At 43.8% G+C, this 13,841-nt stretch overlaps 1 pseudogene; it reads right to left on the bottom strand.

Moving 5' to 3' along the window:
• Nucleotides 1–125: 125 nt before the first annotated feature.
• On the bottom strand, nucleotides 126–5,786 carry LOC118771990 (annotated as a pseudogene).
• Between the last annotated feature and the right edge of the window lie 8,055 nt (nucleotides 5,787–13,841).

The raw sequence follows: 13,841 nt of genomic DNA on the forward strand, positions 1-13,841 counted from the left end.
TGAAAAAGACCCACAGAAGGGAAGGTAAAGTCTGCAGCTGGGCAGGCCATCCGGTCTCATCCCACGCCTCCACACAGCTCACAACGCCCTCGCCGCGAGCGGGCACGGACAGGCAGACTCTCCTCTCACGGTAAACTAAAGTCAAACTGTGCCGCGCCATCCGAGGTCACATCCCCGCGGAGACAGCAGGTGCGGTCTGACACGCCCCTCAGCCCGCCGGCCCCGCGGGAACTCGGAGAGGTCTGTCCCACAGCGGGGGGAGAGGACGCTCACCGACGGCAAAGAACACTTGTCAGTCAACCGGCGATATCAGTCATCTATTGAGGCAGCACAAATTAACACAGCCCGGGATCTTTTTTTTTTTTTTGGTTGACGTTAAAACATTTGTTACAAGTCACAGGTTTGAAAGTAGAGGCACACAACTTTAAAGCAGTCAAGTTCTACCATTAAAGTGGAAATCAAATTTATTTCAAAAATTGCAATACTTTCAGGAGTTCTGCACCAACCTGGATGCAGCTATACCTCTAAATGACACACAGCCTCACAGATTCACATTTACTCCTATCTCAGGTATTCAACAGAGAGAAATGGGCGCAATCTCATTTTCCGAAATGATTCACAACGTAACCAGACACGGGCGAAGCAAAAATGGGCATGTCAAAGTAACATTTTGGGAATGAAGAGTCATTTGATTTCATTTGATAAAGATTTCATTTGATACAGCTCCCCATACAGCAAAACAGCACAGCCTTTTAAAATCTACACATTCATAAAATGAAGAACATAACATATCTTCAGCCTTGCATTCCTGGACCAATTCTTCTTTATCCACACTATCCAGAGCTGTACAAAACTCATAACCCCCAAGGCGTCAAGTGAGATGCCGAGTGAGAATTTCAACAGCCACCTTGAACGAAGAGTGATGACAAATTCTTAAATCAGTGTCTGATGGTTACAGCAATTACATGACTCTATTTATTTTTACAATCTTGGGAGAGATTAAAGTGTTGCCCCCTTAAAAGTAATCATACTCATTGCGCAATCTTTTTGATAGGCATGATAACAAGCAATGCTTTGATTTGCCAGCTAAAGAAAAAACAGGACACATTATCTGGCCCCTTTTTCTTTATCTAAGTCCATATGTCGCAGTGAAAGTTCCTGCTGAGTAAAATATTCAAAGAATTGCATCGTTACTGATGAGCGGTGAATGGTCATTTTGTCCTTGCTTAGCCCACAAAGTAAATCTTTGTGCTGTTTGTCCTTTCAAGGAGTCTGGAAGCACAAACCTATTAAATTGATTCACATTCTCTTTTAATCAAAAATACTTAAAGAGAGGTACTTTAATCTTTATGTGCAGAGTAAAGAGTGCACTTAGAAGGTTTCAGCTCACATCTTCATATTCTTAAGACTAGAGCAGCTTGAGTGTATATTAATTATTCACATCTTAGAATACAATTCACAGTTTGTTATATTTTATACTGTAGTATTTTGTATTGCATGCTGATTTAATGCTTAATTTTTGCTCTTGCGAAAAGGGCCATTGATCACTTGATTTTGAATAAAACAGTTGATTTCAATCAGTTTATTTTTTTGCGCTCTCATTTTGACTCACTCTTTGTCACAAAGTGATTTTTTGTTGTTTTTTTACCACTTGAAGTTGTGATCACAAAGTGTTCGTTAGGTTCATCTCACAGCAGCAAATTCTGCAGAGCAAGGCGAATTCAAACCTCTGAAATACGCACGCAACTGTTTTTTACACCACAAACCCCTGCCTGACCTACGCACCCCTGTCCCCAGCGGAACAAAGCTACTTTGTTCCACCACTCTAGGCTTCAGGTCATTGTTGAGATAACACATATTTTGAACAGAAGCTGTAAGGTTCAAGGCCTGCACTCAAGATGAGCACATTGCCAACTGAGCCACTCAGTAGCCAGCAGCAAAGTTCTGTGATTGAAAAGGTGCGTAGACAAGGTATTTATGCAATGTTGAATTTCTTGCAAACAAATTATATCAATCTGCTCAGCACTTTTACAGCCAAGCTGTGGTGCTTATGTATGTATGACATATTGGGACATAGGCAGTCAGGGTCCAAGACAACATTCGTGGTAAGTGACCGTATGTCATTGCACTGTAGTCTTTGGCCTTTCTTATCACCTACTCTACACAGGTGACCACATGTATATGTCTGATAAAGGTTCAGTGCGGATAAACTGTTATGATTTGTCCCGCACAACTGAGCGCTTTGAGTTTGCTGGGTGTTGACCGTGAGGGACCAAACGCCGGGGCACTGCTGCGTTTGGCACTGGTTGCTGTCGGTCAGGAAGGTGTGGTTGTCGTAGGTCTGCATTTCCGGATTTTCCACTTTGCGTTTTGGGGTTTGGTTGTGGCCTAAAGCCTGGTCATCTTGAGGCTTGCTACTGACTCCATCTGAGCTTCTGCAAACATCAAAGAAGGTCAGAAACCCTGTGATGAATGCAATGCCATGAAACAACCCCAAGAGGATGACCAGGAGCATGATCTTAAAGACCGTTCTGAAGATGTAGCTCTCTGCTGCAGACAGCACCACCACCCCCAGTATACTAGAGACTGCCCCCTGCACTATAGGATAGCCCAGGGAAAAGAGGGCCTCAACAGCCTTCTCGTTGGCACTCGCTTTACCATTTGAGACAAAGGCGTAGGAAATGCGCGCAGAGAAGTCTACCGAGAAGCCAATGCAGACAACGAGAATGATCATGGATATGGTGTCTAAGTTGACGTCCCACAAAGCCATGAAGCCGGTGACACCCACAATGACAGAGGCGATGGAAAAGGTCACCCACAGAGAGCAGAGAGGGTTTGGAATCAGCAAGAGGGAGATCAGCAGCATCACCGCGGTGGTGACTCCAATGTTCTGGATGGTGTTTCTCACTATGACAGCGTACTGGTCATAGTATATAAATGCTGGGTGCTAAACCAGTAATGGGACAGGACAATTCTTAGCCGTGTCTCTGAGCTCATTCAGCATATTCATCTGGTGGTGATGTTCACTGTCTGGATGAAGAAACGTGAGGCACAGATTGTATTGTTGGTGAAGTTCACATCTTGCTTGAAGTCAGAGTATTTAAGAAACGAAGGCAAGTTTGCCTTGAACACACTCTCTTTGCTTACTTTCAGATTCATCATGAATGCATAATCTTCATATGACTGAAACCAAGAAGTAAATCCATTCTCCTCAGTGAAAGAGAGATTCATAAAAGCTGCAATGCAGGTGTTTTCAGACACATTCCTTTCATTCCACTATGGAAATTCACCCTTCACCACTACCATAACATTTTGACCATGTTTGGCAAAGTACTCCTTTTCATTATAATAATGCTTAATTATATATGAGCTGTCAGGTGCCAGATTTCTAAGGTCTATGCCCTCTTGTATCTGGAAGCACCCATAAATGCTGGTTGTCAATTACGCATTGTAGAGCAGGATCACTAAGACTTTGGTCCACGATTTAGTGAGAAAGGGCCTGTAGTATTTTTTAAAGAAGTGATTCATTGGAAGGGTTTCCTCTGAGCCAGTGTGGCGGTCATAAGCCCCTCCCACACAGCAGAGGTAGAAGCCTTTGGAGCGGCCTGGGGGGCGTTCCTCCGGAACCTCCTTACAGGTCAGCCAATGCCTGTTGCTGTTCTCCCGCCTGCCGTTAAGCACCAGGAACGCCCCAAAGAAGGTGATGCTGTACAGGTAACAGAAGAGAATGGCGGTGCTGGTGTACAGACAGAAGGACCGCACGGAGCGGAAGGGGGTCATGAGGCCGATGTAGAAAGCCAGGACGTCGGTCAGCGTGGTGATGGTGATGTAGATGGCCGCCTCTTTGTACATGTCGGCCAGACGCTCCTCGACTTTGTCGTGGACGTTGGTCTGCTGCCAGCAGGAGATGAGGATGAACATATCATCCACACCAATCCCTAAAGAAAGTAGCAAAGGTTTTACCAGAGCCTTTATTGTGTTCATCATGTCAAGCAAAATAACATTCGTCGATTTGTAGTGGCTACTTTAGAGATACTTACCCAATATCAGGAAGGGAGAGTTAGCCACAGTCATGACAAAGGGCACACCAATGTAGAGCATCATCCCAAAACAGCACCGCCACGCCAGTGGAACGCACCCCAAAGGTAGCCACCCACACCTTGTTCCTCACACAGTCCAGCCTAAAAGATTGGAGAGGAAAAACAGTCAAATATTTCCTTTTTTAACACATGAAGAAAACAACAACAACAATGACAACAAAAACAACCGCAGCAAATCAGCCACACAGTACTAAAGGTCATCGCTGAAAAGTCAACTGGATTATATAGTCTTTAAAGGTCCCTGCATGTCTTCATCCGTTCAAATCATGGGAAATTCGTGATGAAATCCAATCCATTCTTCCAAACCAACAATGAAATTAGACACAGTCGCCACACTGAACAGAAGCAGAATCTTTTTGCTGAGGATACATTTGTTTGTACCCATATTCTGCGGCTGTTTAAATGGCTGGTGGGCTGTGACATATCCATATCCTAGCCAAGGCTCCCAGTCTTTTTTAGATTTCTTTCACCCCCATCTTGATGTACTGTCGGTGTTGATGTGTTAGTGTACTGATGCCGAACCTCCACCGCTTAGGGCACCCCCCCAGACAGACCTCAGTGAACCCCCAGATGTCTACATAGTATTTATTACAGATGTTTTGTGCCCCCCCCCCTCCCGTGGATTGCAAGTGTACCCCTCTGTATTTTCTCCAGACGCCGAGCCTGCGACCCACCACCACCATTGCAAACACTACTTTTCAAAGTCCTTGTCCCACGTCTGACAAAGATGAGGTCATCACTGAGAGAAGGTAAAAATTATTGTTCTGTAGAACTTTCCGTGCATCTTCAGCCTACCCAGAAAACTAAGGTGGTGTTAGAAAGCGAACTCAACAGTAGAGGTTGTTCTGACCTCACCCCGCCACCCTGCTGGAGTTTTTCACCTCCTTTGGTGCCGATGCGGGCTCTGACAGCATCTCACTATAAAACCTTCCCTACCATTTTTCATTGCACCGCGATGCAGTGGTGCATCTTGTTCTTGTTCTTCCATTTTAGACAGCTTGTGTCACCAGGCACTTAATCAAGCAAATTCACACAACCAGCATGCATTTTATTTTTCATATACGTACAGTTTCATACACTGCGAGAGCCCCTGGAAAGACAGATGGACACAATTTATGATAGCAACACCCGGTGGTGAAATATCAATATTTTTTGGAAATTATAGGGAATTATAGGGACGTATATAACGGACCATTCCAGCCCAAACGGGCTCGTTATTTTGATTGTAGCCTAGAGTGTGTTTGGCACTGTGTCACACCTGGCCTTGGACATTCTAAGCATCTCTGTTTCCACTGCAAACCCTGGTGTATGAAGACTAGCTTTACCACAGTGTATTCATTTAATTAAAGAAAACCGTGAAGCCCTTGTGATTCTAACATTGAAAATGTCACCCAGACCAAAGGAAGCATACCTCATACACGACAGCACTGAGAAGGCGATGGCAAGGAAATATGTGATGGTAGATAAAGGGATAGCTTCTTCTGCACTTCTTCTAACTCCTGTTGCCGAGACAACGATGTAAAGTAAGACACCCGCAAAGACAAAAAACATACATATTTCATCAAGCTACAGCAATATTAATATATACTACACGTATGAACAGATTATGACATTGTAGTAATGAATCACTGAAATGGGTTATGGCCGTACACCTTGGGTGAAATTACCTGTCACATCAGGTGTCATCTTTTGAGCAATTGGATTGGAGCTGGTTCAGGTTTTGGCATGATTCATGAAAGTACATGCTCTTAAGCAGTCATGCTCCTAGAGTATTTATGTTGTCTCTCTCTTGGACATCAATTTCTATAAAGCCATTTTCACGCTTCCAACAAAGAAATTTGACTTTGAACATCAATTCAAGTAAACAGTAGTTGAAATGTCAGTGTATGACGTCCACTGTAAATTTTCTGATGCAAGCATATTATAAGGTCTGGTTTCAGCTATATATCTCGTATACAACATATGAAATATTCTGCCCATGTTACAAAGAAACTTTGAACAGAAGAGTTTTAGGCATTTTTATAGTGGAGTGTGATAAGACCTCACGTATAGGCATATTAGTTATTAGCGGGCCATAAGTAAATGGTTTTGCATGATATATTTGCAGCAGGAGAAACGTCGTGCATACATTTCTACAATGCATGCGGCGTATAATTTTCATATGCATAACAACACTTAGAATAAACACATTCAAACTGAGACAATCACAAGAAATGAGACAGGGTGACATGAATTGTCTCATTCTGTGTACTGACTAGTAGAATGTACTTTACCTTTTGCTGTACCTTGTGATTTCCAGCTGAGACAAAAATCATATTTTTGATGCAGCATTGTATACCTTGGGCAATATAGTTACTGCCCATCAAATTCATACTGCAACATACCTCAATACCATTGATGGCCGATCTATTGGAGAAGAACTTAAGGAATTCTTCAAGCCATAAATGGGTTTTTCGGCTGCCGTTGCCCTCTTGCACATAGTAAAAAAGTCTAACAGCCAAAATGCTGTCATTCCTGTAAATCCCACCAAACTCTGAGCTCAGGCTGAACCCGGGAAATGTCACATCATTGGTGGGAGTGTTCTCCTGTTGGCACGAATATCGTCGAAAGTAAACTGCTCTTTCCCAGCACGCACGATGATGTTGGCGACCTTTTTGTTCAAATCGATTATTCCATCAGATGCCAATGTTTGTCAGTGTCTTGGATTTAAAAACAGCTATGAGAGACGTATATGTTCCTTCAGTGTGCAGCCTCTGGCTGGAAAACGTTGATTCATCATAAAGGAAGTTTTCCTTGACGAATTGTCTCTTTCACCTGGCAGGTCCGTTCAGTGGGGTAAACTGTTCCTCGATGTCATTCGCTTCTCTGTCTTTGAGAAAATAAAATCCCCCTCCCAATGCAGCCGAGACTAACATTGGGATGATGAGAAACCAGTAGGGGTGTGAGCTGACAAGACATCCGAATTTTTTAAAGAGTTTGGATAGTGGCGCCTCAATGCAGTCAGTGTGACAGCACACCATAGAGTCTATAACTTTTTCCCTGTAGTTAGCTAAGATAAAGAAGAATAGCATTAATCCATGGAAAGAACATTCTCAGAATCAACTCATTAAAGGTTATTTACTCTAGTATGCTCCTTAACAGATGCTTGTCTGCATGATCTAGGTTGAAATGATGACTTACTCAAACCGTGGGCTTGTATTTTCGATCCATAGAGGTCAAATGCTGGCAGTGGCCCCGCTGCTTTCAGTCATTGGAAGTTATTGAAGGACTTCTCGGAAATGATTTTGCAAGGTGTTGCCATATGCCTGTCTCAGATTTCAACAGTAATGAGCAAATCAGGTTTTGCAGTGATAACGCAGAGCAAAATGGAGCCAGCAGACTGGAGGTGAGAAAGTACTGTGTAAGATGCAAGGAAGAGCGAGGACAGAAGACACGCCCGACACAGAACTCTGTGCCTGTAATGAAATGTTCTAGAACCTGTTTTCAGTTGTACAATGGCCATGGTGAGTCCACCTCTGTTGTCATTTAGTATATACACTCTTATCAAGAACAACTTATGCTGGTCACGTTTTTACCTGTTCATACAGCTAGATATTTACTTAGGCAACTGTGGGTTAAGTACCTTGCCCAAGCGTACAACAGCAATGCCCAACTGGGATTCAAACCAGCAATCTTTCAGTTATGAACCCTCCTCACCAACTATGCCATATTGCTGCCCTCTACAGTATTACGTAAGAGTAATATTTCCATGGTGCATTATTCCATTACATTAGATTACATTATTACATTATTCCATAATGAAACTGGAATAAACATTCCAAAATTCTAAAATATGCTCATTGAGCAAAAAAAGAGAGGGAAACTGAAAATCTAACATGCCAAGCACTCCGTGTTGTATCATACTGTGCAGAGTCAGGTTTTCAGGCATCTCTCCTAAAAAATTACAGGGAGGAACATCACGGGTAGAACCAGGACAAATGCTAATCCAGTCACACCCGGGTGTCAGACTGTGTCTGTCTGTGTATTTCTGGCCTGTACACAGAAATTTCAATTTTTCCACTTTGACAAGTGCGTCTCTGAAGAGGAGACCTTCACGCCTTTCAGACAGACTGCATTTTTTGTAACGGTCAACCTGTCTGCCTGTCCTTTACACGGCCCCCTGGGATGTTTCTCATAATGCATTTCAGAGAGATCTATTAAAGGACCGTGATTTCCCATACCTCCTGTGAAAAATTCATTATTTTCCTTGTAAATAATCTACAGTATTTATGTGTATAAAACTACATTATGTACATATAATATGCATACATATGTATCATCCAACGCATATAAGATAATTTACCACATAATAATTTACCACATCAAGGGAAAAAGGCAAACAAATCTTTATACTTTTCTTAATTAGAGTCTACATTTAGACAATGCCTGCTTGCTAGCCTCTGTGTGTATGTGTGTGTGTGTGTGTGTGCTGAAATATTAACAGAGCTACAATCACCAAGGTTCACCTACAGTACACAGACACAAGTGGAAAACAAGGATATTTTTCCCACAATACTTTGGGTGGAATGCCCATCACCAAAAAGACCCTGCACATCTGAATGTCTTGATCACCGAAGACTTTCCTGCAAATTATCAGGTACGCTGATTCTCACCTGACGATATCCCTCTTTTTTGAAGTGACTGGGGTGACAGGTGATGGTTAAAAGGCTTCAGCTCACAGGACTTTTACTGGAGAAGAAAGCTTCAATCTGCTGGAGATCAAAGCTATGCCACAGCCGGAGGCTACAGGTAGAAATCAGTTAACATGTTAGGCATATCCCTGCTAATTTCACTCAGCTGTATGTGCAGAGGACTGATCAGTTCCTTCCCTCCCATAAGAGGGCACCTATGTGTGTAAGTAGCTAAACACCATTAACGTGTTCTTACAAACTCATCAACTCCATTATAGATGTACCACAGAGAAGACCTGAAAATACAGCAGATAGTATCTACCTACACCAATCAGAGAGGTATCTGTTGGAGGCCCTTTGCAGACTCAACATAACAAAAGCTAGGAATTCATTTGATAGTGCATTTTTTTTAGTTCCCAGATCTTTTAAAAAGGTCACTTTGAGCTTTCACTGTTGTGGCACAACGAAAGATTACAGAAAAGTCATACACATTTGATGTGGGAGTTATTTGCTTTTTATGTATTGTCTTTGTTTTGGGCCTATTTCTTCCTTTCTCCACAGACTAGATATTATCAGTGAGCGTGTCGCCCACATCATTGAGATAATGTTACACCAACAAAATTTCTATAGCTGCTCCTAACATAATCAGATCAGCGCAATGAAACAGCAAAGTTATACTGCACATATAGAGCTTCTGTGGTTTTTTTTAAGCCAAGTGAGTCATCTTAACTGAAGGGTTAGTGCCACAGCAGAACTTCTGGTGTCAGAAGTTTCGGCTTTTAATTACAAAGATAACACAGTCTAATTGATAAGCTAAGGCTTACAACAGATTAAAGAGCAACTCGTCAAGATTTCTGGAAAGCATATTGTATGCGTGTGTGTGTGTGTGTTTTCTCCATATATCTTCAGTGCTGAATATCCAGGGCACGTGGGATCGGCCTGCATTGGCAGGGGTGACACCTCTCATTAAAGCAGCAGGGCAGGTTTTTTCCTCTCTTACGGAGAGTGAGCAGTTTCCATTAAGCCACAGGTCCACATTAAAGTGATGGAAGCAGGCTGCCATCTGCAATTACCTCTGCCCATCCGGCCGTGCTGCGCTCACTGTCTCCGAGAACAGCTGGCTCCCAGCATTCCTCTCACCCCTGCTCCACACACTCACCTGCCAGGCAGCCTGATTAATCAGACCGCAGCGCGTGCGTGCACACACACACAGACACACACACGCGCGCGCGCACACACACACACATGCATGCACACACGCACACACACTCTTCCTCTGCACACCAATACAAAAACACACACACACACATATACATACACACACACTTGCACTACCTCCAGCACCCCATCCAGGTTCACTGTGCCCTCAAACAGCCAGTCAGCCTAGGAGACCAGCCATTCTCTGCCGGAACTGCAGTCTTGACACATTTTCAGCAATGTGTGTGAGGTATGTGTTTGATGATCTGGTCATGCCTTCAAAAGACAGGCGTGAACAGCCTATTAACGCCAAGCAGGTGCCACTGCAACCATTCATTTTAATCTTCCAGTAAATATGACAATCAAGAGAAACGGCTAAATAGGTTGTAATGTCCTTTACAGTTACTAATAGGAAAATGATTAAACATTTCTTTAGTGGATTGATAAAAAATATCCCTTTGTCTGCAGATGACGGTCTGCTTTGTACACACTGTTCTAATACCCTCAACAGGATTACAGTGCCGCAATAATGCAAAACGAGCTGCCAGTGTCGAGAGGCGAGGGGTGCACTCTCGAATCGATGAGACAGGGGCCAGTCAGTATTCCCCCAGCAGGGACTGCACCCCCCACCCCATCCAATCCACCCCTCCTGGTCTGAGCTGGGAGACAGAGAGAGAGAGAGAGAGAGAGAGAGAGAGAGAGAGAGAGAGAGACAGCTTGAAAATGAGCGCCGGGTCTCGGCGGAACGGCCGGTGTGCGGTAAGCACATGGTGAGGACAGGCGGAAAAGAGGGGGCCCTACCCTTTCCTCCATCACAATGCTCTGCTCAAGCAGCGGGCAGGTGGGGGGCCCGGGGGATTCGGGGGGAGGTGGGGGGGGGGGGGACTGTAACTCTCCTGAAACAGCTCCGCCGGACCCGGCGCGGTGACAAGCGGCCCATATTAAGTCCGCTCTGACATTTTAATTGGTCGCTGGCAGAAACGCGGGGGCCGAATCGCCATAATCCTCAAATGTCACCCCCTCGCTCACCGTTTGGCTGGGAGGATCTCGTTAATGGAAGCCAAAACTTGGCGTTGACGGCATTCGGGGAAAGGGGGGGAGGGGAAATGTCAGTGGGGAGGGAAGCAGTACAAAAAAAACTTTTGTTCCTTTCTGCGAAAAGGCCACGTCAGTGGATGCCTTTTTAATTCATTCATTTAAAAAAGAGTGCCTTGGATACCTGTGACATTATTCAATGGCTGACACTCAAAAGTAAGCTATGAATGTTGTTGCATGGCTCATTCGAATATAGTCAAAGGGGTTATAATAATATGAGATGGTGCACCAGTGATGCATTTTGTTTCATGTTTTTTTTTCTTTTTTTTTTATAGCACTGCTGAACGTGTATCTATTTTAGCAACTGCAGTCATAAGCAATTCCGGAGATCTGTGAAACATATCCTTTCTTCGCCTGCAGTGGCAGGTGCTGCACCTGGATCCGGATGACCTCGTTGGACGCCCACAGAGAGGCACTCGGCTCTGCCCCGTGCAGTGTTACAGCAAGCCAAAGCGAAACGCACATTCAAACGCACTGCACCCTGGGAAGGCTCGCAGTGTGACAGTCGGGCAGAGGAGCACGTGATTGAGCCGGGAGTCACTTCAGAAGCTGGGGGGAGAAGTACGGTCTCACCTCCCTGCAAGTGGGCTTGGAGTGATCAACCCTACCCACAAATATGCCACACTTCTCTATTCGTAAGTGTTTTCATGTCAGCAGGAATTTCCAGGTGTATACCTTTTCAGCTGAGACGTGCCTGTAAGGAAGTTGTACCGTGACTTTCCCCGCTCAGAGGAGTCATCTCCTCACCCTGCTGATCTGCCCTGGGTGAAGCCAATCTGTGCTTCTGCCTGGAAAATGGCTCACAGACACACGAAATAATCACGCAGCGGCACAATCCACTTTTCGTCCGCTACAAGGCTGCTGCGGCGCACAGAAATAACGGTTCAGATGATACAAGAATGCACGACTCCCTGCCCCCCCCCCCCGACACACACACACCCCCCAACACACACACACACAAGAAGGAGACTGTGAACATCTCTCCCTCCGCTTCAGCCGAGAATCCTGCCAGCGCAACACCGAGAGAACACAAAGTCCTGATCCAGACGTCCCATTAGGATTCAGTGCGAAACACATCACTCGCAGACACGAGGAGAGTGAGGACAGCAGCTCACAGGGGTTACAAAGTGCAGATGCCACACTGTGTGCATCGAATTACATCATTCCCAGAACCGCGTTTGGGATGGAGGCGCGCGCTGCCGGGCCGTTGAAAATCGATTCTGATTATATGCGGGGGAAAAAAAAAAATGACTAGCGTGCACCAGGGATTTAGGAAGGTGTTATGCTTAAAAATTCTTCTTTTTTTTTTTTTTTTTCCTTCTTGTTCTTTTGAAAAGGGTGACACATTTCATCTTGAGAAAGAATTGCTTGTGCATTATAGTACAGCAGCAATATTGGGGACAGCGTATGCAATCATTAAATTAATGCATGGTGATATGAGCTAAAAAACAATGCGAAATAAACACCAAGGATATTATGTTAGAAATTTAGCCAGATGAAGCTAAAAGCTAATACACCAATCTAGTCAAACTAAAGCTACAAGGTAACGCTCCAAACTAACCAAGGTGAGCTACAAGCTAATGCACCATAATAGCCAAGCTACAGCTACAAGCTAATGCATCAAACTAAGCAAGGTAAAGCTACAAGCTAATGCCCCAAACTGGCCAAGCTAAAGCTGAAAGCTAATGCTCCACCAACGCAAAATGACTATAAAGACAGCTGCATTGAAACCCTCTGTTTAGTTCATCTGTCTTAGCATTTAAAACCTACCCACACCTTTCTGGCACTGACAAATAATCACGACAAAAGAGAAGGCTCACTACTTTTTATTAAAAAATGTAAAACAGCAGGGCTGGTCAAACATGCCTATTCAGTTCCATTGATAATGCCAGAGCTGTGCAGTGCACCATTTTAAGATAAATATATATGTTCACATAGCCAAACATCCTTTAATGTAAGGAAATGAAATCAATCTCTTCCTCCCGTGAAACAGGAATTAAAGGGAATGGAATTTTTTGCTGCGTCTGTCTGAACATGGTGAAATATTCCACAATGCAAGTGCACAGAAGCAAATTTAGTCCCCTCCTACACTGACTGTTGATCCGAGACAGTAATAGTGTAACGATGCCAGTCAGAATGTAATAACTTTCAGAAAGAAAAACACTGAAAAGGTAAATACATATGGTATTTTTGCCAAGACCCACCTGAAACAAATTCATAAACTGAATTTACTGCTGAATACATGATATGTGATGTGAAAAAAAGTATTTTTAATCAGTCTTATTTTAGCATCCAGACTATGGGATATGCTGTTATGTAGTACTTCTTGCATCATCTTTATTTACAACAGGTAACAATGAAAACGTCAACAAGATGTTTGAGGTGGTGAATGATGAGGTGGATTACGGTCTGGAGGTCATTCTTGTTGAGTCGTTGAATGCTGTATGTGCAGGGACATTTGAAAGATGCCATAATCCACAAACTCACCTCAAGACTATTCACGGAGTTTTTGGAAGTCTAAAACTGCAATGCACCACGGGTAATGCCTCAAACGGTCATTAATGCAATGTAACCATGCTTGCTAAGATGCATAAATGCAAAGTTCCTCGACAATGCCTCTCTGCATGTAAAAATTAGGAAGCTGAAGTTAAAAGCGAACAATTTCCACAGTTCCTGCCTTCATGTTTTTTCACGTTCACATCCACTTTCAGACTATTTTTAGTCTGCATCAGCCTCTGTTGGTAACAGGGGTATCCATGGGAGGGTGACAGTTTGGGAA

The sequence above is a fragment of the Megalops cyprinoides genome, chromosome 2 (genome assembly GCF_013368585.1).
Source record: "Megalops cyprinoides isolate fMegCyp1 chromosome 2, fMegCyp1.pri, whole genome shotgun sequence".
Classification (NCBI taxonomy): domain Eukaryota; kingdom Metazoa; phylum Chordata; class Actinopteri; order Elopiformes; family Megalopidae; genus Megalops; species Megalops cyprinoides.